General features: G+C 45.1%; 1 protein-coding gene across 4 annotated transcripts in view; it reads right to left on the bottom strand.

The window, feature by feature from the left end:
• The window catches only part of LOC115477628 (cytochrome c oxidase assembly protein COX16 homolog, mitochondrial), a 109607-nt gene that overhangs the window by 20812 nt on the left and 65816 nt on the right, over window positions 1-22979 (bottom strand). The window lies entirely within an intron of this gene.

Here is a 22979-nt window from a genome sequence, read left to right as displayed (position 1 = left end):
CTGGGGAGGCTTAGCCTCCCCAAGCCTCCTATACCAGGCGCCTATGATGCTTGTCTTTATAAATCTGACTTAAAATAAGCACCTGAAAAAGTGAAGTTACTTATCTGTAGCAGGTGTTCTCCGAGGACAAGCAGGCCAAATATTCTCACAAGTGGGTGACATCCCCTGACAGAGCCCTAGTGTGGCCTTTGGCAGGCCCACACCTCACATGTGCGAGTGCCCTCCTACCTTCCCAAGTTGTACATGTGCGAATTGGGTGATGGCCAGAGGAAGACTGATAAGCACTGCCCTAAGAACCCCCTATGAAAATCACTCTCTTTTCATTCAGCTGGTGTACATATGTAACAGTACTATGGCCTAAACCAGACTTTTAGTTGATAAAATCAAAATACAATCACATTTAATACATCCCTCTTTAAAGTCTATTAATCTTTCACAGAAGAAAACTAAGTTGGCTTTGCTGAGTTGTTCTTCAAAAAACATGTACCTTTTTTCTTAGCAGCCAGTTGCATAGGGGCTTGCCTACTGATTGCATTATACATTACAGAAATACCTAGTCTATGAAGTCCTGCGTCCTCCCTCCAAATCTCTTTTGTTTAAAATACTCCAGTCCTCGTCAACCTGCCCAGTAGAGGCCGACCAAATTTCAGTTTTGGTGTTGATCCTTTTTCTGCCCAGTCAAAAGGTTATTTTCATTTTTGGCCATTCCAAGTAATGCAGTTTTGATCTTGCACTATAGTTTATATGGTAAATAGAATGCTCTAAATAAATGATTTTGATACAAAATTTTAGCAGGAATATACGTCTTAATTTGAATTAAGCTCCTTAGGAATTAGCCTCTCTGTGAAGTTATGTCGTCAGCTATCACTGCAAGTATGGCACGAAGTCAGCCACTTTAAAAGCACCACAGTTTTTAGTTTCAGTTTTCATTAGCTGCAGTCCATGTATGTGGAGGCTATTTTGCTTGGAGGTAAAATACGGTCTCATTATTTAAAATTATATTCTGCCTTGGATACTGTGGGTTTAGCAGAGGAATGCAGACTGCAAGCTCTGACAATCCCCAGCGGCCCTCACTGTGGTTAGCCTAGTGGTTAGAGAACCGGTCTTGACATCCAGAGGTGCCCAGTTCAAATGCCACTGCTGCTCCTTGTGATCTTGGGCAAGTCACTTAACCCTCCATTGCCTCAGGTACAAAATTAGATTGTGAGCCCTCCAGGGACAGAGAAATGCCCAGTGTACCTGAATGCAACTCACCTTGAGCTACTACTAAAAAAGGTATGAGCAAAATCTAAGTAAACAAATAAATAATATATAACTTGAGTGTTCAAGTTTCAGCTTCAGCCGAAACCAGGTGATGAGTTTTGGTTGTAGTTTCAATTTTGGCCAAAAGCTTCCAGACAATTTCAGCCAAAACTGAAAAAAGCAGTTTTGCTTGGCCTCTAATATACAGGCAACATTGACACGTTTACTGTGCTAGGGACAATCCCTAAGCGTCACTCTTTGGCTGCCAGGGAATACTACAGTAATGGCAACCATCTTTATTCTGTTACCATTCTTGAACTTTGCCAACCCTGTTGGACCGAGTTGTATGGACGTCCCCAGTACTGCAGGACAATGATCAGAACTGATTTCTTCCCTCCTCTTCCTCCTTTTTTCTAGCAGGTATTTTCTACAAAAAGAGTGATTTCCAACAAATAATATACAGAAAAGCATATACTATGTAAGTACAAAAACATAAAAGAGCAGACATAAATTTAAAAAACAGGATAGAATTGAGAGTTTAAGCAGTAGTCATGCTACAGATACTGAATTTCTAAATCCTTTCGGCATAAAATGCTGACACAATGGCGCTTTATACAATCTACTTGTAGCAAATTCCATGTGGAAGTCTTGCATAACTCAGTAGGTGAGAGGTGACCTGAAGCTGACTGTTCTTGCTACCCATATGGCTGTGGTTGAATAAGCGCTAATTCGATCCTCAAGCAACAACCCTGCCTGAGATGAGCAAGACATTTAGAAAAGCTATTTTGACAATTTAGACACAAGCTTATACTCTATTTATTGAGAAGGAAATTTTTAAAACAAGAACCAGGCACTAGCAAACTAGATAGTCATCTGGAAAACGTTTCTCTCTTTCATTTGCAAAAGTAAAATGTAGGCTGTTTTGTCTTGACGTTATATTTTTGCAAGAGATTGTCAGGTTGGGAAGCTTCTGTAGATAATAGCCACATTTGAATTCAGAGTGCCAGAAAGGGTTTACTTATCTGAGCACACAACAGGGACATAAGCAAAACTCGGCTTACACTCTGCAGGATGTTAAGTAACTTGACATATGATTTTAGAACACTCACATTCAGGTAGGTACATGATGTCTTTAATCTGGCACAGGGTCTGGGGAAATAGGAACTCACTCTCTGTTACACACAGATCAGCTTTACTATCTGGCAGATTGTCTTATGCCTAATGCTCCTACCCACTCTCTGGGTTCTTCTCAGGCTGTGCACCTTTATATTCCTTCCTTAATCAGAGGTAGACTTAATACTACACATCAATCAGCCTTTGCAGTTCTAGTTCTTTATTGTTGGAGCACACCACTATTATACTTGCATTTAGAGTCATCACTGCAGAAATTTAAGAATGGACTCAATATTTTTTTTTCTCAATGGATTTTTTGGTAGTCCCAAGGATGAGAAAAGACTGATTAGGTTTCTGCTTATTCTCTACTTGTCATGATGACATAGTTTGCTGTTAAAATAATGCTTTCTTTGCAGGTTTGTGTATGTTTTTAGAATGCAGACCACCATGCTTTGTTCGCAATTTTTGTTTTTAGAACGTGAACTGCACAGATAGGCTTGATTTTGCAGTGTAGCAAAGGAACAGCCTACTGGTTAGAGCAGCAAGCTGAGAACCAGGGAAACCCAGTTCAAATCCCACTGCAACTCCTTGTGATCTAAAGCAAATCACTTTAACCTTCCGTTATGTCATAGCTCTACTGTGACTGCTTCTGGTCCGGCATACTTCTCTCTGGGGCCGTGACGGGGTGCTGACCTTGGCCCTGCGGACTCAGTGGCGGCGTTCTTACACATTCATGCACATCCTGTCCCTGGGGAGCATGCACGTCGCACTTCCTGGATTGGAGCAGAGCAGTATGTTGGAGGAGCATGCCTGGGCATCATCAGGGCTAAGCGTTCTTAAGGAGACTCAGTTCCTGCTTCAAGTGCTTTCGCAACAACTTATTCCTGAAAGCCTCGCTCCTGGTTCCTGATACAGCCAAGCCCTGTTCCTAACTCCTGCTACAGAACTCGGTGTAACTCAAATGGAACGATGACAGCCTAGCCACTGTGTTTTGGCAAGGGGTGTCCTCCTGATTAAAGATGAACTCGCCAGGCGTGAACTCCCCATGAATATTGATGACTTGATTCTCATACACACCTGAGTATATATTTGCTTCCGTAAACGAACCCTGGAGTGTCAGGCCAGCTGCAGAACCATTTAGTTCGCCCCTACATTCATATGTAGACCTACACCATCCTCCGTACAGTCTTCCCCTTCTAGGAATACCGAGGAACCCATGCAAGTGGATCCACTGAAGCTTTTGGTTCAGGAAAAGAGAAGAAGTGCACAACATTTGTGCTTATATTGTAAGTGGGTGCCTCCATTAAGACACTCGGAGGCCATACTGTGGCAGCCTATTCTAAAATAGAACCTGGCACCTAGCTCCCCATTATAAAATATTAGTGTAACCCAACACTGGCATCCCTAACATTCAGGTCTCTGCAGTTAAATGTGTGAGTGCCTAAATGAGGAAGCTGCCTGTGTAAGTTCTGCACATAGATGGGATTCCTACCCCTGAATGACTCCTTGCATCTACACTCTACTTAAGTTTAGAAGTCCAGACACAGAATAAGCACTTTGGCAGACTTTTGACATTTAGATAAGTACGGCAGTAAGACGAGGGTCCCTCTGACAGTGGCGTTTCACTAAGAAAGCATTCCTGCAAATACAAATATTTAACAGCTGAACTCAATGCAGTGTTTCAAGGAACAAAAATATTGCTACTAAAGATAATTAGCTTTTGTCACTGTTGAAGTGTGTTTTTGTGTATAGAGAGAAACACATTTAAAGATAAAAAGGGACAATGAAAAGAAAAAAAAATCAAACGATGTATGGCCCAATGTGCAGCTGCTTCCTTCCTCTTCTTATCAAGTGATGGGGGGGGGGGGGGGGGGGCAGCAGAGGATGAAAAGTTAAGTGGGGGGGGGGAGGGAGTGTAAAAGACCAGAGAAAGCTATGGATGTGTGCTCAGGGCAGATATGGGGGAGTTGAGGCAAGACAGAGAGTGGATCAGAGAGATGCTTTTGTTCTGCCTCCTGTTCCCTGCACAGAATTCTACAAGGCAAGTGGGGAATTCTGCGCACATTCTGCATTACACAGTTGTACAAAATTCCTTGAGAGTTAATTCATTTCGGTGAAGAATTAACACAGACTTACACATTAAAAATATTAATGTGTTGCACTCAATAAAAATGCATGTTCAGTTTATTCATTTGATGTTCACCAGCTCATTAATATTAAGGGTTAAAACAAATTGGAATATGATTTACATTAATTTGTCAGCAATGCAAAAACACTTTACTGAAGTGTAGTTATATTTCTTTGCTAGGTCTTGTTTTCATCTTCAAAAGCTGTGCTACCCTCCCCCCTCTCCCCATCCATGTCTTCCACTCAACATGTCAGGTCAGCTAGTACAGCAGGAGAGAGAACTGCTTTCTTCTGCTCCCCTCACAATATCATCACTGTCTGATAGGCTACATACAAAAGTCCAAGGTAGAATGAGGGATTAAAAAAAAGGGGTGCTCCTCTGGCCAATGGGGACCTTTAGTCTGGTAATTCTGCTAGTTATAAAAGTAAAGTAATGCAAAAATTGTCACTTATTCTGACTAATGAACTTCATCTTGCTCTTGGATGCCATATTTTGTGCTCTATCACCTTATTACATTTTCATGCAGTCTCCATGTCTGAATGTCAGGCTGCAGTAAATGTCACCAGACAAACAACATAAATAATGGCAGAGACGCAGGAAAAGTACTTAGGATTTTGATTTCTCCGACACTATCTGAAACTGGATCAGGTGAGATTAAAATGGAAAAAAAAACACAACTAAGCTTCTAACAGTTCTGCTCTGTCCTCTTCCCTAAACTTTTGTTGTGCACAAGGTCAAAGCAGTGTTGCTCACAATCACTATCCATATTTTACCTGTGGGTGGGGCTGTTTGGTAGTGGTATTTTTTGGGATATGTAGTGGTGTGGTAGGGCAGTTGAAGGGTGGAGGCAGTTTGAAGGATGGGGAAGATGTGGGATAGATTTAGGGGGTGGAGCAGCTGCACAGGTTAGTTTTTGGAGCAGTTTTCAGGATGGTAGAACAGCTGCAGGAGTAAAATTGGGGACTGGATAGTTTGAGGGATGATGGAGAATTTGTGAAGCGACAGGCTGTAGGGTGTTAGTTTTTTGGGGGTGTGACAATTTGTGGGGTGGTGAAGCAATAGTAAGGCATTTGTTATTGGGGGCAAGGTAGTTTGCAGGGAGGCAGTTTATAGATGGTGGTACAGTTGCAACGGGCTACTTTTGAATTGTAGAGGGAGTAGTTTTGTGGGGTAGGGCAGTCTGGGGAATGAGAGAGTATTTGCCGCAAGAAGTTTATTTACATTAACAGCATTTGGTGTATCCCATTTGAAACAAAGTGAGAGGCAGCATTCAGGGGGTGGGGGTGGGGGAGAGAGTGAGTAGAAAAGAATAGGCGGCAGTATAAATGGACAAATTCCCTAACTGCTATGTTTCATTGTAGTTAAGTTTCTATGTTACCAAAGCTTGGACTCCTTCTCCATACAAATGCACTTGACCATTGCGGTGGGGGGAGGGGGGGTTGGCACTGATGGAATTTATTTCTCTGGAATCTCCATTCCAATTCGGCCCATTTTCAAACCCAACTTCTTTTTACTGCTTTTTTTTCTCCCCACACATTAAGTTTCATCCAATTCCATTAAATTTTAGGAGAGTTATTTTGCCCCCTGACATTCTACACCATTTTTGTATTGTCATCTTCCACTGTATTAGAAAGAATGAAAACTATTAGACTAGGAAGATTTGTTAAACAAAACAGAAAATACTACTTCTACTGAACACCGTAAATTAAAAAAAACAGAGTAAAAAATCCATGTAACAATGGAACTGATTCATCAATTTATACTGTAATTTTGACATAGCCAATCTAACAGTCATTATACACATTTCATGATCCCTTGGTGTGTTTTTCCAGTGTCAGGGAGTAGTACCACCTTCTCTCCAAAGGAAAAGGTGATTACAACCTGCCCATAGCTTCCCTGCTATGTGTGAAAGTATAACAAATGCTTTCATCACAGCAGTCAAACGTCAATCTAAAAAACCGAGGGCTACTAAACCAATAGCAACTTTTCAGGGTCAAATCAATTTTCACATCAGACCTTCAATGTGAATTATGCAGCTCCATAGAGTACACTCTATTTCAAAGAATGTAGTGATATGTAGACTGTTAAAAACATACATCAACATCTTGACACCATAGAAAACTCATGTAGCAGTTACATGCTAATTACTTCAGAACATCGTCCTAAACATAGCCTCAAATCCCAATCCATTACAATGTAGAAGATGAGATGAAAGTGTAGTAAGGCCCTGAAGAGCTGGGGTCTAGCAAGGGATAGGGGTTAAAATCTATCCCCTTTAGTACTGACTTCAGACATAGGGCCTGCTATAACCATTTAAATGCTTGCAGCTCATCCGACGCACATTGCGACTCCCTTAACATTTCCATCAAGGGTCGGCTAAAATGGCAAACTGGGGGATAAACCTATAGTAATATTCTACAAGGCCTAGAAAGCCACGCAGTTGCTCCTTAGTGTGGGGTAAAGGAAAGATTGTATGCTCCTTGCTTTATCTATTAGCGGACTTATCTCTCCATACCCTACCAGATGACCCAAATACTTGCCATTGCGCAAAACTACACTTTTAGGGGTTCACCCAGCCACTTTCAATGTTTATAAGACCACTGCCACCTTGAGAAGATGCATATCCCAGTTGGAGCTAAAAATTACTATATCTTCATCCATGTAAGCTCTAGCATAGTCCGAGTGCCGCCTTAAGAGGATATGGGCAAGGTGCTGGCATTTAACTAGAAAGGCATCCTCTTAAAACGGTACAAACCCCGAACATAAGAGTAGCCATACTGGGTCAGACCAATGGTCCAGCTAGCCCAGCATCCTATTTCCAACAGTGGCCAAGCCAGGTCATAAGATATAGGGTCAATAGGAACTGAGTAGTTCCTATACTCTCTAGCAGCTCTTCAACCCAGGGCATGAGGTAGGCGTCAAACTGGGAAATGGCATTGAATTGCCTAAAATCAATGCAAAACCTCTGGGTCCCATTTGGTTTAGGCATTATCACCACTGGACTGTTCCATGGGCTTAGGGATTCCTCAATAATTCCAAACTATTCCATTTCTTGCACCTGTTTCATAATTTCACTCCTCTTACTTTCTGGTTAATGATACGGGGGTTGCCTATCTTTCTGGGAGTAATGAGAATTCTATGGGAAATTAAACTAGTCTTCTCTGGCAGGGGGGACAACACATCCTTGAATTGGGCTAAGAGTTCCTGTACTTGGGCTGCCTGTTCTGGAGAGAGCTCATCATTTATCTTAGGTTGCCCTTCTCTCAAGTCGCTCACCTGGGGTCCTAAGTCTTCTTCTTGTAGTTTCCCCACCTCGGCCATCCCCATTTCCCCCTCTCCTTCCAGGGTCTCCGCATGATACATCTGCTTTCTGCCAGAGCCATGCCACACTTCATAATTAACAGGCCTCAACTGGTGCTCTACTACTCCCGGACCGAACCAGTGAGCTGTACATTTATGTGATGTCGAGGGGATCTGTATTAATACTTTTCCCCCCACTTTAATTCACAGGCATGCCTTTCTTGGTCATATCGGGGTTTCTGGTGTCCATGGCATTTCTGCAGCTTGGCATACAAAACCTCCATTAGCTGCTGTATCCAGGTTTTCAAATTCTCTAGATATGCCACCGGGTCCATAGCTCCTACTCCTTCCCACTGTTCCCAAATCCAGCAACCCTCTTGGAGCCCACCCGTATACCAATTCAAGGGGGGACATGTCTAGGGCTGCCTGTGTGCTTTCACTGTAAGCATACACTGTGAACGGCAGCAACTAGTCCCAACTGGCACAGTTCCCATTAATATCCTTCCTAAGTATTGTCTTTAATATCAGATTATATAGTTCTACTAGCCCATTCATCTGATGATGGTAGGCAGAGTTATTAATATAATGAATTCCAAAGGTGTCCCATAACTGGCTGAGGGTGGATGATCTAAATTTTCCCGGGGAAACCCAATTCACAAAACAGCTTCACAAGCTCCCAGCATATGGCTTTAGCAGATGCCCTCCTTAAAAGAATGGCCCACGGACACCTTGTGGCATGGTCCACTATCACCAGGATATATTCTCGAGCCCTCTACGAGTTAATTCAAAGGATCGCACTATATCCATCCCTAGCCTGGCTATAAGTTCTTCAGTTATGAGCAAAGGCATCAAAAGGGGCTCTAGGAGATAGTTTAAGACACATTTGTTGGCACTGGGGTCAGATCTCACAATACCGCCTGACCTCCCCATATATCCTCAGCCAATACAACCTACTTAAAATTTAATCTAGGGTGTTATTTGTGCCCTTATACCCAGCAAAAGGGTAATCATGAGCTAGGCAGACTCCAGTACTCCAGAAAGCCCATTGCACCATTAGTTGCTCTCTCCATTCCTGCCCTTCCTGCTCCAAGGGAATCCTATACAATAGCCCCTTGAGTATCTCGAGCCGTGGAAGACCAGGGTGCTGATGGTTTATCTGTTCAAATATCTGGCCCAGGGAATGGTCAGTTCTCTGTTCCTTCTATTTCTAGGCCAAGGATAGGAACTTTTTAAAAATCTCCTCAGGGATCCATGGCATTTCACCTCCTCCATAAAGTTTAGCATAGCTGTGGGCTCTTTCTTGTCTTACTGCCTTCCACTCCTCCAGGCTTTTTCAGGAGTGCCCTGGTGGACTCACTACTCCATCCTCAAAGGGGAATATTTGCCCTAAGAGTTCCATGTCCCCGTTAGAACCCCTCCCCCGAATGCTGACTCTGCTCTTGGGTGGAAACCAGCCCTAGAGGAGGGTTTTGATGGCGCCGCCAGCAGTGAGAAAAATAAATCCAATCTCTACCTAGGATAAGTTGATATGGGGCCCAGGGCAATACGGCTACGGGGACCCGATGGCTCTGTCCCTCATATTTTAGATGCACCCAATGTAAGGGATAAGGCGTGGAGGCCCCAAGAATACATTTCATGTTAACCTGCCCGATGTACCTGTCGCCACCACCTTCCCCTGGGCCTCCTAACTTCTTCCATAAGGTCCTAGCCATCATTTTTTGGTTGGTCCCTGAATCTAGTAAGTCTAACACTGGCTTACCTTCCACTTCCACCATATATGGAGAGAACGTACCTTCTGACACTTCACCGTTCCCTGCCAACCCCATCTTCTGAACGCAGTCTCATGAAAAATGCCCCTTCTTTCCGCACCGGAAGCACCTTTGAGCCCCTGCCCCTTTCCTTGCCCCATCCCGCCTCTCTCCTTGCCCCATAAGGGTTTTCCTGGACTCCCCTGAGGACAAAACCGTTTTCCAGGGGGGCGGGCCTGTTCCTGCATAGCCTGTCCTACTCTAGCATCAGGTCTCCCATTCTGAAAAAGGTTAGAGGCAGCGCTTTGAGCTTCTAAATAATATTCTGTGACATGGATGGCCATTTCTATAGTTTTCACACATTGTCTGACTAACCAGTCCCTCATATCTCTTGGTATTGCCCTTACAAATTGTTCTAACACTATTTCCTCTATTAACTGAGCCACTGTCTTGCTGTTCAGTTCCAACCATTTTCAGGCTAAGTCTTGCAACCATTTAACTAAGGCTTTGGGCCTCTCCTGGGGATGCAGCTGGGCTTGTCTAAACTCCAGCTTATGGTATTCCTTGGTGAGGCCCAATTTGTCTTTAAGGCGTCATAGTTCAGAGCAGGACCTGTTAGCGAAGGTGGCTAAATGGGAACAGCCACTGATCTTTTGGCAACCTGTTCAAAAGTGGTAATAAGAGTCTGGATCATCATGCTCACTCATTTTGCTGGGAGTCATGTGCCCCAAGTCCAGTTGGTCCCTCTCGCATAGCTTCTCTGCCATTCAGCTCCACAACCCTGGCAGGACCTCTCTCCAACAGTTGCTCTGTCATCAATGCCTGCCATTGTAGTAAGTCCAGTAATGGCTGCATTTGGTTGTTTCTGAGATGGGCGTCCTTGGTTTCCATTATCACCGAAAATCAGAAATGACCAAGTCTAGGGACGACCATCTCTAAGGACGACCTAAATGTCAAGATTTGGGCGTCCCAGACTGTATTATCGAAACAAAAGATGGATGTCCATCTTGTTTCGATAATACGGGTTTCCCCGCCCCTCCACCGGGACGTTTTGCGAGGACGTCCTCAGCAAAACTTGGGCATCTCTTTCGATTATGCCTCTCCATGTATCCCAAAAACTCAACATCTGCCGAGCCGTGATCTGTGAGATTCAACCCCAAGAAGCCAGTGTGACCAGAGTGTCTACTCTCAGCCCTGGGAGGAAAGGTAGAACCTTCTGTGTATCGAGCAGGGCTCCAATGAATTCCAATTGCTGGACAGGGTGGAGATGGAACTCAGGGTAGTTTAAAACGAACCCTATGTCATGTCCCCTACCTCAACGCAAGCGGCGTCCTCAGGCTGCGCGGGGTCCTGTTGGCACACACACTTGACTGGCATAGCCCTGAGCCATGTGTGTGTAGTTCTTCTATGGCTGCAGGCTCCTTGATTGCTTTGCTTCCATGCACCTGGGTCTGCTCTCTCGCTCTGCCTGGCTTCCAGGCTCCTTGATTGCTTTGCTTCCATGCACCTGTCTGCTCTCTCTCTCTGCCTGGCTTCCCTTGCTTCTCTCCTATTGGTCTTCCGGTTTCTCCTTCCCCTGCTCTTGTCCTATTGGCTGTGCTCCTTCTCCCTGCTGGTCTCTGCTGATGTCAGATGCCAGCACTTTATCAGCTGAGCTCTTCCTGGACTCTATGCTTTGGTTTCTACTTTAGTAGGTGTTACTTGCTCAGTAGTTTGCTTCTTCTCTACTTTTTCCCTTGTTGCTGACTTTGGCTGTACCTGGATTACTCTCTTGACCTGCTGCCTGCCTACTGACTTTGCCTGTGCCTGGATTACTCTCTTGTCTGTTGTTTGCCTATTGACATTGCCTGTTCCTGGATTACTCCCCTGCTTGCTGCCTGCCTACTGACTTTGCCTATACCTGGATCACTCTCTTGCCTGCTGCCTGCCTGGCCGATACATTCACCACCCCGTTTCCAACTGTCTCGTAAGTCCTGCAGGCCGCCCGCACCTAGGGGCTCAACCTCTGGGGAACGGCGGTCAGCGCAGGTGAAACCCGGGATTGTCCGGCCGCCAAGCAGAACCTGGTCCGAGTACCGGGCTCAGCTGCACTCTACTTGGTACAAGAACTCACAAGTCTGACACCCTAATAGCTCGAGCACCCGAATAGTCCTCCGCATGGACTCCCGAGCACTGGCCTCTGACATGCTCTTCACTAGCTAATTGTCCGGATAAAGGAACACATGGACACCCAGTCTGCATAGCAATGCTGCGAATACTGCTAGACATTTGGTACAGAACCTGAGGGGTGATGCAAAGCCAAAGGGCAACACGTGGTACTGGAAGTGCTGTGTTCCCAGCCAAAATTTCAGATGCTTCCTGTGAGCTGGAACTATCGCGATGTGTGTTTAAGCATCCTTCAAGTCCAGAGAGCATAGCCACTGTTTTCAGGAATCATGGGCCCAGGGAAACCATCCTGAACTTTCCTTTGACCAGGAGATCTAGGACGGGACACATTCCCCGTCTTCTTTTGCACAAGGAAGTAACTAATCTTTGCCCTTCCTCCCCTAGTGGAATGGGCTTGACCACATGGGCCTTCAGAAGGGCTAAGAATTCCTCTGCAAATACCTGCTCAAGCTGAAATAATGAGCTCTCGGTGGGCAATACGGTTGTGTCTGATGCCAATGCATATTGTAACCGAGATGAACTATTTGAAGAACCCACCGATTGGAAGTTACAAGGGGTCACCTTTGTTGGTGAAACTTCAGCCTCCCCCCCCCCCCCCCCAACCGGCAAGTTGTCCAGGATGGTCAGTTTTACAACGGAAATGCTCTGCTGAAGCCAGTCAAAAGCTCCCCCTTTGCTTTGATTGGGGAGCTGCTGGGGCTTTAGGCACACACTGTTGACATGAACGAGCACGCTAGGGTTGAGGAAGGGTGAGAGGATGTGGTTACCTATGTCTCTGCGAGTAGTAGGCATCCCTCCTCAACTTGCCAAAAAACTTCCTAGAGGAGGAGGCAGATGCAGAAGGCACCCGGAGGGAGAAAGATTGGATGGTATTGATACATTTCTTGATTTGGTCAGTGACCTCCTCTACCTTCTCTCCAAAAAAGCTATCTCCCCGGCATTGAGCATCCGCCAATCTCTGTTGAACCACCAGTTCCAAGTCAGAGATACTGTCACGTCTGTGGCCATGACCCCTCTCTGACTCACCTTAGTTCCTGTGGTCAGCTTCTGAGCTGGCTTCTGTCTGTTCTTTGTGAGTTAGTTCTGTCTCTGTGTGCTGGCTGCATTGGATTGTCTGGTTACTGTCACTCGTTCCAGATTTCAGCCCAGTCCGGTCCGGATCTTCTAGACTGCCAGACTTGCTCTTGTTGTTTGAACCTGCACAGCTCCCGTAGTTGCCTGGTGATTGCTGCAGCTGAGCCTCAGCTGCTGTTGGGCTTATTAGCCATTCTGAAATCTTTCTGCTTTGCCTTTGCATCGTCTAAGGCCCTGGTATGTTAGTGCTTGTGCACTTCTGCCTAGTTTAGTTTCTTGCTCTAGTTCCCTGCCTGATTCTAGTTTAGTCTTTGTGTAGCTTAGCTTGTACTGTCCTAGTCTTGACTCTTGTTTGTATTTCTGTGTCTAGTTCTGGGCTCTCTGTGTTTCTTGTTTAGTGGCTGCCTGGTAGCTTTCAGTCCTATTTCTTATCTGTTTGTATTTCTTGTTTAGTGGCTGCGCTGGCAGCTTTTAGTCCTTCTCTGTTGTGTGTTGCCTGTTGGTATCCTGTCCCATCCTGCAAAGCCCTGTTGGCCGCCTGCACCCAGGGGCTCAACTCCTGGGGAAAAGCGGCTAAGCGCAGGTGAAGACTAGGGTTCCTGCTCTGTCTGTTCCAGCTGGGTTTGCCTCTGCTGCAACCCCAGTCCGGGGTTCCAGTCCTGTTCTGCCCTGTCCCTGGTTTGAGGGTGGTTTTGCCTGCCCTGCCGCTCCTCGGCAGTGGTCCAAGGGCTCACAAACATAGTTCCAGCTTTGAAGACGTGACAGACACACAGAAATGAGAGTCTGTGCATCGCTATACTTTGGACAGAGATCCTGGAAGCCACATAAAAAAAGTGTTGGGTATCTGTGACCTGGATTGGCCACTGTTGGAAACAGGATGCTGGGCTCGATGGACCTTTGGTCTTTCCCAGTATGGCAATACTTATGTACCCCTGGCCAAGAACTTACAATATGCCTTCTGCTGCTTGGCCAACTGGCAAAGCGATTCAGCCTGCTCTGGGGGGGGGGGGGGGGGGGGGGGGTGTCTGCCAAATCTAGCAGTTTGTGCACAGAGTCCAACAAATACACGCTCGTAAAGAGTTTGTAAGATTGAATACGGGACAAGAGCATAGAAGCCTTAAACATCTTACGCCCAGAAAAGTCAAAGTTCTAGCTTACCTGTCCGGGGGCGCATAGTCTCTAGAACTCTTGGCCCTTTTGAGGGCGGATTCAACCATTTGGGAATGATGAGGCAGCTAAGGCTTATCAAACCCAGGGGTACTATAAATCCGGTACATGGGGTTAATTTTTTGGGGAAGTACCAGGACAGACAGGACTCCCAATTCCGCACGAGAACATCCTGTAAGATCTCATGGAGAGGGGGGAGGGAGCGGCGGCGAGGAGGGTAGCTGGAAATCTCACCCGTTTTTACGGGCTTAACGGCTAGTTTAGCAGAAAACATCCAAAGTCCAACTTAAACGTCATATCGAAAATGCCCCTCCAAATGTTCTTTAAGTGATGTATGCAATATATATTTTTCTCATGTTGCACATGCAAATCATGGAACGCTGTTTAAACAGTACCACTGCAAGCAATGGTGGTAAAAGGAGTTTTCACAGTCTGACAGAATATCACCTCAAGTTAAGCATGCTTCAGGTATTTCCAATCAATAATGTATGGCAAATACTATTTGACTTAGTCGTCATTATTTTGTACCACAAAGTCAGCAGATGCCATCTACTGTATTTATTTGAATTAATTTTCTTGGAAGAGTCAATATAATTATGGTTCTCAAAATACTGTCCATCAATTACCTGTGTATGTGGATAACACTGAACTAGTGCTTAAATGAACAGTGGTTTGCCAGAGTTAATGAACATGACACATTTATTATTTTAATATGGTTTGTGACTCACAGGAACGTTCTTGCATATGCAACTGTAGAAAATCCTAAACCAGACGTATTTAGGGAGAAGGGGGTGGAGGAGGTTAAACTCCGGAGATGGTCATGATCCAAGCTCTTGGTGTTCTGCGATTCCATGGCAACAGCTGCAAAATTTGTTTTCTGCCACAGAATTTTCCATTCCCCTTGGAGTTGCAGGAAATTATGGGTCTAGTGCTGGTGCTAGTCACTGTAACAGACAACTGTGTCTTCAGGTCACTAGACTCTCTCCCAAAACACCTCTGGGTAACTGGATTTTTCCCACCCCCCATCACTGGAATAATCTGCCACATTTTCTGAAGATGGAGTCATCTTACCAGGCTTTTAGGAACAGCCTTAAAAGTGTTTCTATCCAGAGATGATTTTGAAACTTTTTGACGCAGCTGCAGCAAGAGATGGCAGGTCTGGGAGGACTTAAGAGTGTGACAGCAGCTTGTCTCTTTTCTATTCTATTTGGAGATTGTAACGCCTTTTTCATTTCTGCTTTCCTATAAGATTGTTTCGACTTTTGTTCTTCCTCCTGCCTCTGCTGAGCTCCCACATCATGCTCTCTGTGAGGAAATCTATAGGGGGGATAAGTACATAAGTACATAAGTACATAAGTAGTGCCATACTGGGAAAGACCAAAGGTCCATCTAGCCCAGCATCCTGTCACCGACAGTGGCCAATCCAGGTCAAGGGCACCTGGCACGCTCCCCAAACGTAAAAACATTCCAGACAAGTTATACCTAAAAATGCGGAATTTTTCCAAGTCCATTTAATAGCGGTCTATGGACTTGTCCTTTAGGAATCTATCTAACCCCTTTTTAAACTCCGTCAAGCTAACCGCCCGTACCACGTTCTCCGGCAACGAATTCCAGAGTCTAATTACACGTTGGGTGAAGAAAAATTTTCTCCGATTCGTTTTAAATTTACCACACTGTAGCTTCAACTCATGCCCTCTAGTCCTATTATTTTTGGATAGCGTGAACAGTCGCTTCACATCCACCCGATCCATTCCACTCATTATTTTATACACTTCTATCATATCTCCCCTCAGCCGTCTCTTCTCCAAGCTGAAAAGCCCTAGCCTTCTCAGCCTCTCTTCATAGGAAAGTCGTCCCATCCCCATTATCATTTTCGTCGCCCTTCGCTGTACCTTTTCCAATTCTACTATATCTTTTTTGAGATACGGAGACCAGTACTGAACACAATACTCCAGGTGCGGTCGCACCATGGAGCGATACAACGGCATTATAACATCCGCACACCTGGACTCCATACCCTTCCTAATAACACCCAACATTCTATTTGCTTTCCTAGCCGCAGCAGCACACTGAGCAGAAGGTTTCAGCGTATCATCGACGACGACACCCAGATCCCTTTCTTGATCCGTAACTCCTAACGCGGAACCTTGCAAGACGTAGCTATAATTCGGGTTCCTCTTACCCACATGCATCACTTTGCACTTGTCAACATTGAACTTCATCTGCCACTTGCACGCCCATTCTCCCAGTCTCGCAAGGTCCTCCTGTAATCGTTCACATTCCTCCTGCGACTTGACGACCCTGAATAATTTTGTGTCATCGGCGAATTTAATTACCTCACTAGTTATTCCCATCTCTAGGTCATTTATAAATACATTAAAAAGCAACGGACCCAGCACAGACCCCTGCGGGACCCCACTAACTACCCTCCTCCACTGAGAATACTGGCCACGCAATCCTACTCTCTGCTTCCTATCTTTCAACCAGTTCTTAATCCATAATAATACCCTACCTCCGATTCCATGACTCTGCAATTTCTTCAGGAGTCTTTCGTGCGGCACTTTGTCAAACGCCTTCTGAAAATCCAGATATACAATATCAACCGGCTCCCCATTGTCCACATGTTTGCTTACCCCCTCAAAAAAATGCATTAGATTGGTGAGGCAAGACTTCCCTTCACTAAATCCGTGCTGACTTTGTCTCATCAGTCCATGTTTTTGTATATGCTCTGCAATTTTATTCTTAAGGGATGGAACTTGATATACTGCTTTCTTTGGTTACAATCAAAGCAGCGATGGAGGGTTAAGTGACTTGCCCAGAGTCACAAGGAGCTACAGTGGGAATCGAACATAGTTAATCAGGATCAAAGCCCACTGTACTAACCACTAGGCTACTCCTCCACTTCCCTTAAGGATATGCTGAGACTTTCCCTTAAGGATACTCCCTCACAGTGTCAAAGCTACCTTAAAACCCATAGTCCCACCCAAGGAGGAAGTGACATAGGAGGAGTGCAACCAAGAGGGCACGGTTCAGGAAGTATAAAAATCTGGGACACAGGAAGCCCAGAAGGACTCAGCAATGCTTCGTTGCATGCGCCTCCACCACCTATGTATAAACTGCAACCGCTATGGTCAGGTAAGCCAAGCTTGACTTGGAACCTTGCTATTTGGTACTTTTGACATGGCCGGTCACAGGCTGGCCTCACTGATCTGCTAAAGATTGTACTGGTAACTCTGAGGAGCCAGACCAAAGCCCAGCAGCTTATGCTGCATGCTATGGTCCTACAGGAGCAGGCCATAGAAGGACACTGTTGTGTGAAAGGTCTAGTTTTTGTGTTCACTTGAAAAGGACCCCTACCTGACACCTTCAATAAAATATTTTGTTTAAACTCGCTATGTGGTTCCAGTTTATCTTGGCTCTAGGGCCTGTCCTTGTTCACATTACCATACTTTCCTAAGCATAAGCCCTTCCTCAAATTGTTTTCTTTTTTAATTGCATTTCAATAAAGCTTAACAAGTATATACCTGAAATAGTAAAGTACTAAACTGGAAAAAAAAAAGAAAAAAAAAAGAAGAATATATACGCCAAAGCTTAACTACTTGAAACAAATGGATCAATGTTTCAGCCACAGTGGCTAGCTTATGTTTTTAAACACCTGATGCTTCAATTAAAAAATATGTATGTTTTGCGGCACTGAATATACATATAATGCAGTGATCTTTGCAATCTGTGTAGAACATTCTTTCATTTGCATGAACAGGACATGCAAATGTTTATATGTTCATGTTGGCATCTTTTTGGATCCCATTAGCATGCATGGTAAGGTCCTCCTGTATAGCTTGTTAATATTAGTATTACCATAAGGCATTAACATGCCTGCTAAAGTTTATTGTAGCGTACTCTAACCCTTGTTTCAGGACACTAGTGGCCTTGCTTATGATGTATATCAAACTGAACAACAAAGATCCCATTCCAGAAATTAAAGAATACAAAGGGGCTCATTTTCAAAGCACTTGGACTTACAATGTTTCAAAGGTTACTAAGGAAGTTTGTAAGTCTAAGTGCTTTGAAAATATGCCTCACTATTACCCTACTATGGGGCCCTTTTACTAAAGCTTAGTGTGCGCTAAATTCTAAGAAGCCCATAGGTATATAATGGGCTTCTTAGCACATGCTAATATCTATTAGCACACATTAAACTTTAGTAAAAGGGTCCCTGTATGTTGTAAGTATGTAGTATTTAGATACTGGCTTGATGCAACCAAATGAGATTAAAACATTTCTGTACTTACTTCAGGCACAAACAGTGTAAGTTCTTTTTAAAAAAAAAACCTAGCCAGTCAATTTTAGGGGGAGACATGGGCATTCCGGTGGCAGAGAATATTCAGCCGCTAGCCCAATAAATTTATCTGCTGGGGGTGGGGGAGTTAAATTATCCATTTAAATTTAGGAAGACTGAATTTTGGACATACAGATCAGCAGTAAATCATCTTATGTTTATGTGATGGCCATTGTGTTACTTATACTGACAGTTTCAGTCTAGAGCTTTATTGTCTTACGCTGTGATGAGAGAGAACAGGAGCTAGCTAAACAAGCCATTCGTACTGAGCAGTAAATGGAAACTAATACAGAGACCTACAAGGAAGCCAAGCATCTTATTTTCACAAGGCAACTTTAGCACAGTATGACTGAAACAGTTCAAGGGGATGAATTTTAGCACCCCTTGGACTGCTAAGCTCTTTATACTTGTTCAAAATATCCCTTCCAAGTAGAGATACATGCAAACAAATGCAATCATCATATATTAAGCAAAACACAACACTTCCCAAATACCAATATGTTCATCGTTGGGCTCCAACTGCTTGGCACTTCCACTGAAACTGCCAATGTATTCTAATCGAATTTTTGGAATAGGCTATATATACGTCAGACCCTCAGAGAGTGATTCTATAAGAGGATACCTATTTTAGACTCGTATGTGTTTATATGCATGCACTTATGCCAGCCATAGAGCTAGGGTAAACACTTACAGTGTGATGGAATACATGCATAAATCATAACATACTATCAGTGGCGTCGCGAGGGCAGCTGACACCCGGGGCGGGTCGCCGCTGCGCAACCCCCCCCCCCCCCCGGGTGCAGCGCGGTGCACCCTCCCCCCTCCGGAGCGCAACCCCCCCCCCCCCCCCCCCGAGAAGAACATACCTGGAAGGCGGTGAGGGGCGGGCGGGAAAGCCAATCCGCCGAGTGCACGCCGCTGGGGGGTGTCGGCGCCTCGCTGGTTCCCTGCTCTCTCTGCCCCGGAACAGGTCTGGGGCAGAAAGAGCAGAGAACCAGCGAGGAGCCGACACCCCCCAGCGGCGTGCACCCGGGGCGGACCGCCCCACCGCCCCCCCCCCTTCCTACGCCACTGCATACTATAATATGTGCACACCGCCCACACTGCCTATACTCCACCCATGTGAATGACCAGCTGCAAAAGTACATGGTGCATACTTACAGAATAGCACATAGCCGGAAAATTGTCATTTACCTGCACCTACTTTCCTTCGTACTGTAACATAGTAGCACATCCGGGTATATATGCGCTTAAGATTTAGGGTGCCAGCTATAGGGCTGGTTTGTTAGAGACTAAGTGCCGCAGAGCCTCCCTTTTGTGTATGTATTATGGTATTGTGTATGCCCCCCTTTTGCAAATATGCATTATGGAGTCCTTTTACTAAGCTGCGGCAAAAGGGAGCCGTGCTGCTGAGGCCCCCTTTTAGCAAAGCGGGTAAAAGGCTTTTTTTTTAAAGAAATGCCGCACTGTCATTTCGGGGGGGGGGGGGGGGGGGGGGTGTTCTTACCACCACCCATTGAGGTGACGGCAAGGGCTCCAACGCTAACCCGGTGAGAACCGGGCAGTGTGCGGCACTGCTTGATTACCCCCAGGTAAACACCGGCGCTACAAAAATAAATATTTTTGTAGCGCCAGAAATGGTGCGTGCTAGGGGTGGGAACTATTGCCAGGCTGTTGTGGTAGCCTGGCGGTACTTCTGGTTTAGTGAGCGGTAAGCCCGCATTTCCTAGGGGGTTACAACGAAACAAATTTAGGTGGCTGCTAATACATACAGCTAGAATTTGAACATTTACACACTAACCCCCAGATTCGGGCGCCCAAATTTACAACTAGCTTGCAAATTTGAGCACACACGTTATAGAATAGTGCCAGCTGCGTGTCTAACTTAATTGTTAAACTAGGTGGCAACTGGCATTAAGTAGCAATAATAGCCCTTAAGTAGAGTTAATTGGTGCTCACTGGCACTAATTTGTAATTATGCGTAACTGCACTTAGATGCTGTTCTAGTAACATACCCCCCGATTCTATATATCGCACTGAGATTTCCACGCGGAAATTGAAGCGTATTCTATAACAATGCGCACAACCTAATTGGTTAACAAGCCATTCAGCGCTGATAATTGCCAATTAACAAGCAATTGTTGCCACTAACTGGCATTAATTAGAATTTACATGCAGGACTATCTAAGCGTATTCTAACATGCTGCATGTAAATTCTAAGTCACATAGTTGAAAAGGGGGCATGGAATGGGTGGGTCGTGGGCATTTCTAAAATCTATGTGCATTGTTATAGAATACAGCTGGTCTGCACCTAATTTAGGCGTCAGCATTTACACCAGGTTTTACTTGTCCACAACTAAATTTAGTCGCGCATACGGACACTCAGCGTATTCTATACACCACAAGGAAATTTAGGCTTATTCTATGAAGTACATCTAAATTAAGGTGCTCTTTACAGAATGCGCTTAGGTGAGTTTCATTTCAGTGCTGAATTTTAAGCGTCATATATAGAATCTAGTCCGTAGCACCTAAATACTGTAGCATGCAACCACACAAGGGGCGTGCCCACGGGCATGACTTGCAGTTGCACACATAAGTTACAGAAGACTTACATGTGCAACTACCAACTTTAGGCACCAGTATGTACACTAGCCTTTGACATGGAATAGGTGGTCACACCTAAAGTTAGGTACGCACATGCCAACTTACGCCTATTCTGCAACGGCAATTTTGCATGCCATTTCCATTATAGAATTGGTGCTTAGCACCCACATTTTTGATACCATTTGTAGAATCTACCCCTAAATGTTAGTGCCTAGTTTATAGAACTGCACCATACAGGGGTAATTCTATAAGGCACCACCTAGCAGCAGGATTCAATGTAAATAGTGATATCCTATCATCCAAGAACTTTAAGAGGCCACTTGTGAGTGTAATTGACTTGTTATAGAACACAGACTAGCGGGCAAGTACATGCCATGATTTGATGCTGTGTGTCTGCATGGGCCAAGTGCATAGGTACACGAGTAAATCATAGAATTCTATCATTTACACAAGTATATGCTAACATCTAGGCATGCAATACGATAAATCTAATAAATAAGCCAATTATTTCAGTGGATTTCAGTGGATGGGGGTAATAAACTTAAGCAAATAGCTAATAAATGATAGATTTATGGCGTGCTAAGCTTGAGGACCAGTCCCTGATGCAGCTGATGCGAAACATGCAGCATGCCGGTTGATGGTCCCTCAACTGATTAAGTCCTTAGTTTTAAGGCTTTTATGAAAAATGTGAAAATTTATAAAAGTTTTCAACATGAGATCAAGTTTGAATATTAAAAGCTTAAAAGTATTAGAAGTCTATACAGACCAGTGAGGAGGCAAGGCGAGCCAAGAGCTTTTCGCCCGTGTGAAACGAGTCACCACTGAGAGAATCATTATTTCTATGTAGCATGAAAGTTTGGAGACACTGGGTTAACATCTAGACATAGACATTTATACCAGCTATAGGGCTGGTGTAACTAACCACACACATTCGTAACTGTTTGTGCTAATACGCTACGATAGGCACCTACATTTCTTTATAGAATAGGCTCAAAATAGGCACCATAATCATAATTATCTATAGTAGATGCCCTGTTACAAAATTCCAGGAAGCATTTTAACTGTGGAGACTTCTGAATCAGCTATATTTAAATACCTTAGTCAGTGGTGTGCTGGAGCCGGCTCGCACCGGCTCACAAGAGCCGGTTGTTAAATTTTCTTCCGGCTTGCGAGCCGGTTGTTGAAAATAGCGAGCCGGCTCTGGCTCTCCTCCCTCCCTCCTCCCTCCCTCCGGATCCGCCTCACCGCCCGCTTGTTTTTTCAATTCTTCGGGGCAGGCAGTCTTGCCTGCCCGCTTCCAGCGCTGACTGTCCTCCCTTGCCGATTCGCGCTTTAAAAATGGTCGCCGAGACTTCCAGAGGCAGCCTCGCGAGACTTCAGCTGAAGTCTCGGCGGCCATTTTGAAGCACGAATCGGCAAGGGAGAACAGTCAGCGCTGGAAGCGGGCAGGCAAGACTGCCTGCCCCGAAGAATTAAAAAAACAAGCGGGCGGTGAGGGACCGGATCGGGAGGGAGTGAGGGAGAAGAATTTGCGATACAACTCGGGAGAGGGTGGCAGGGGGGAAAAGGGAGTCCCTGCTGGGCATGGGTGGAGGGGGTCACTGGGTATGGGTGCATGCAGGGCAGGGGAGAGGAGGGTACACTGCTGGACATGGGTGCATGCAGGGCAGGGGAAAGGAGGGTACACTGCTGGACATGGGTGCATGCAGGGGAGAGGAGGGTCAGTGCTGGACATCTAGGTGCATGCAAGGCAGGGCAGAGGAGGGTCGTTGGGTTTGGGTGCATGCAGGGCAGGGGAGAGGAGGGGAGAGAGAAGAAATACTGGACATGGATGGAGGGAAGAGAAGAGTGAGGAAGGAGATTAGATGAGGGAAAAGGAAGAGAGAAAAACTGCACATGGAGGAAGAAAATAGGCAGAAGCTGAGGACCAGAAATGAAGAAGAAAGGAGGAAAGAAATAAATGGAAAGGAAGCCCTGGAAACGGAGTTAAGAGGACAGATAGCAGCAGAATCGGATACTGGGCCAGCATGAACAGAAAAACAGTCACCAGACAACAAAGGTAGAAAAAAAATCATTTTATTTTCATTATAGCGTTTGG

This window comes from Microcaecilia unicolor, chromosome 9 (genome assembly GCF_901765095.1).
Source record: "Microcaecilia unicolor chromosome 9, aMicUni1.1, whole genome shotgun sequence".
NCBI classification, from domain to species: Eukaryota; Metazoa; Chordata; class Amphibia; order Gymnophiona; family Siphonopidae; genus Microcaecilia; species Microcaecilia unicolor.
The sequence above is the reverse complement of the archived record's forward strand: the minus strand, read 5'-3'. Positions and strand labels throughout refer to the sequence as shown.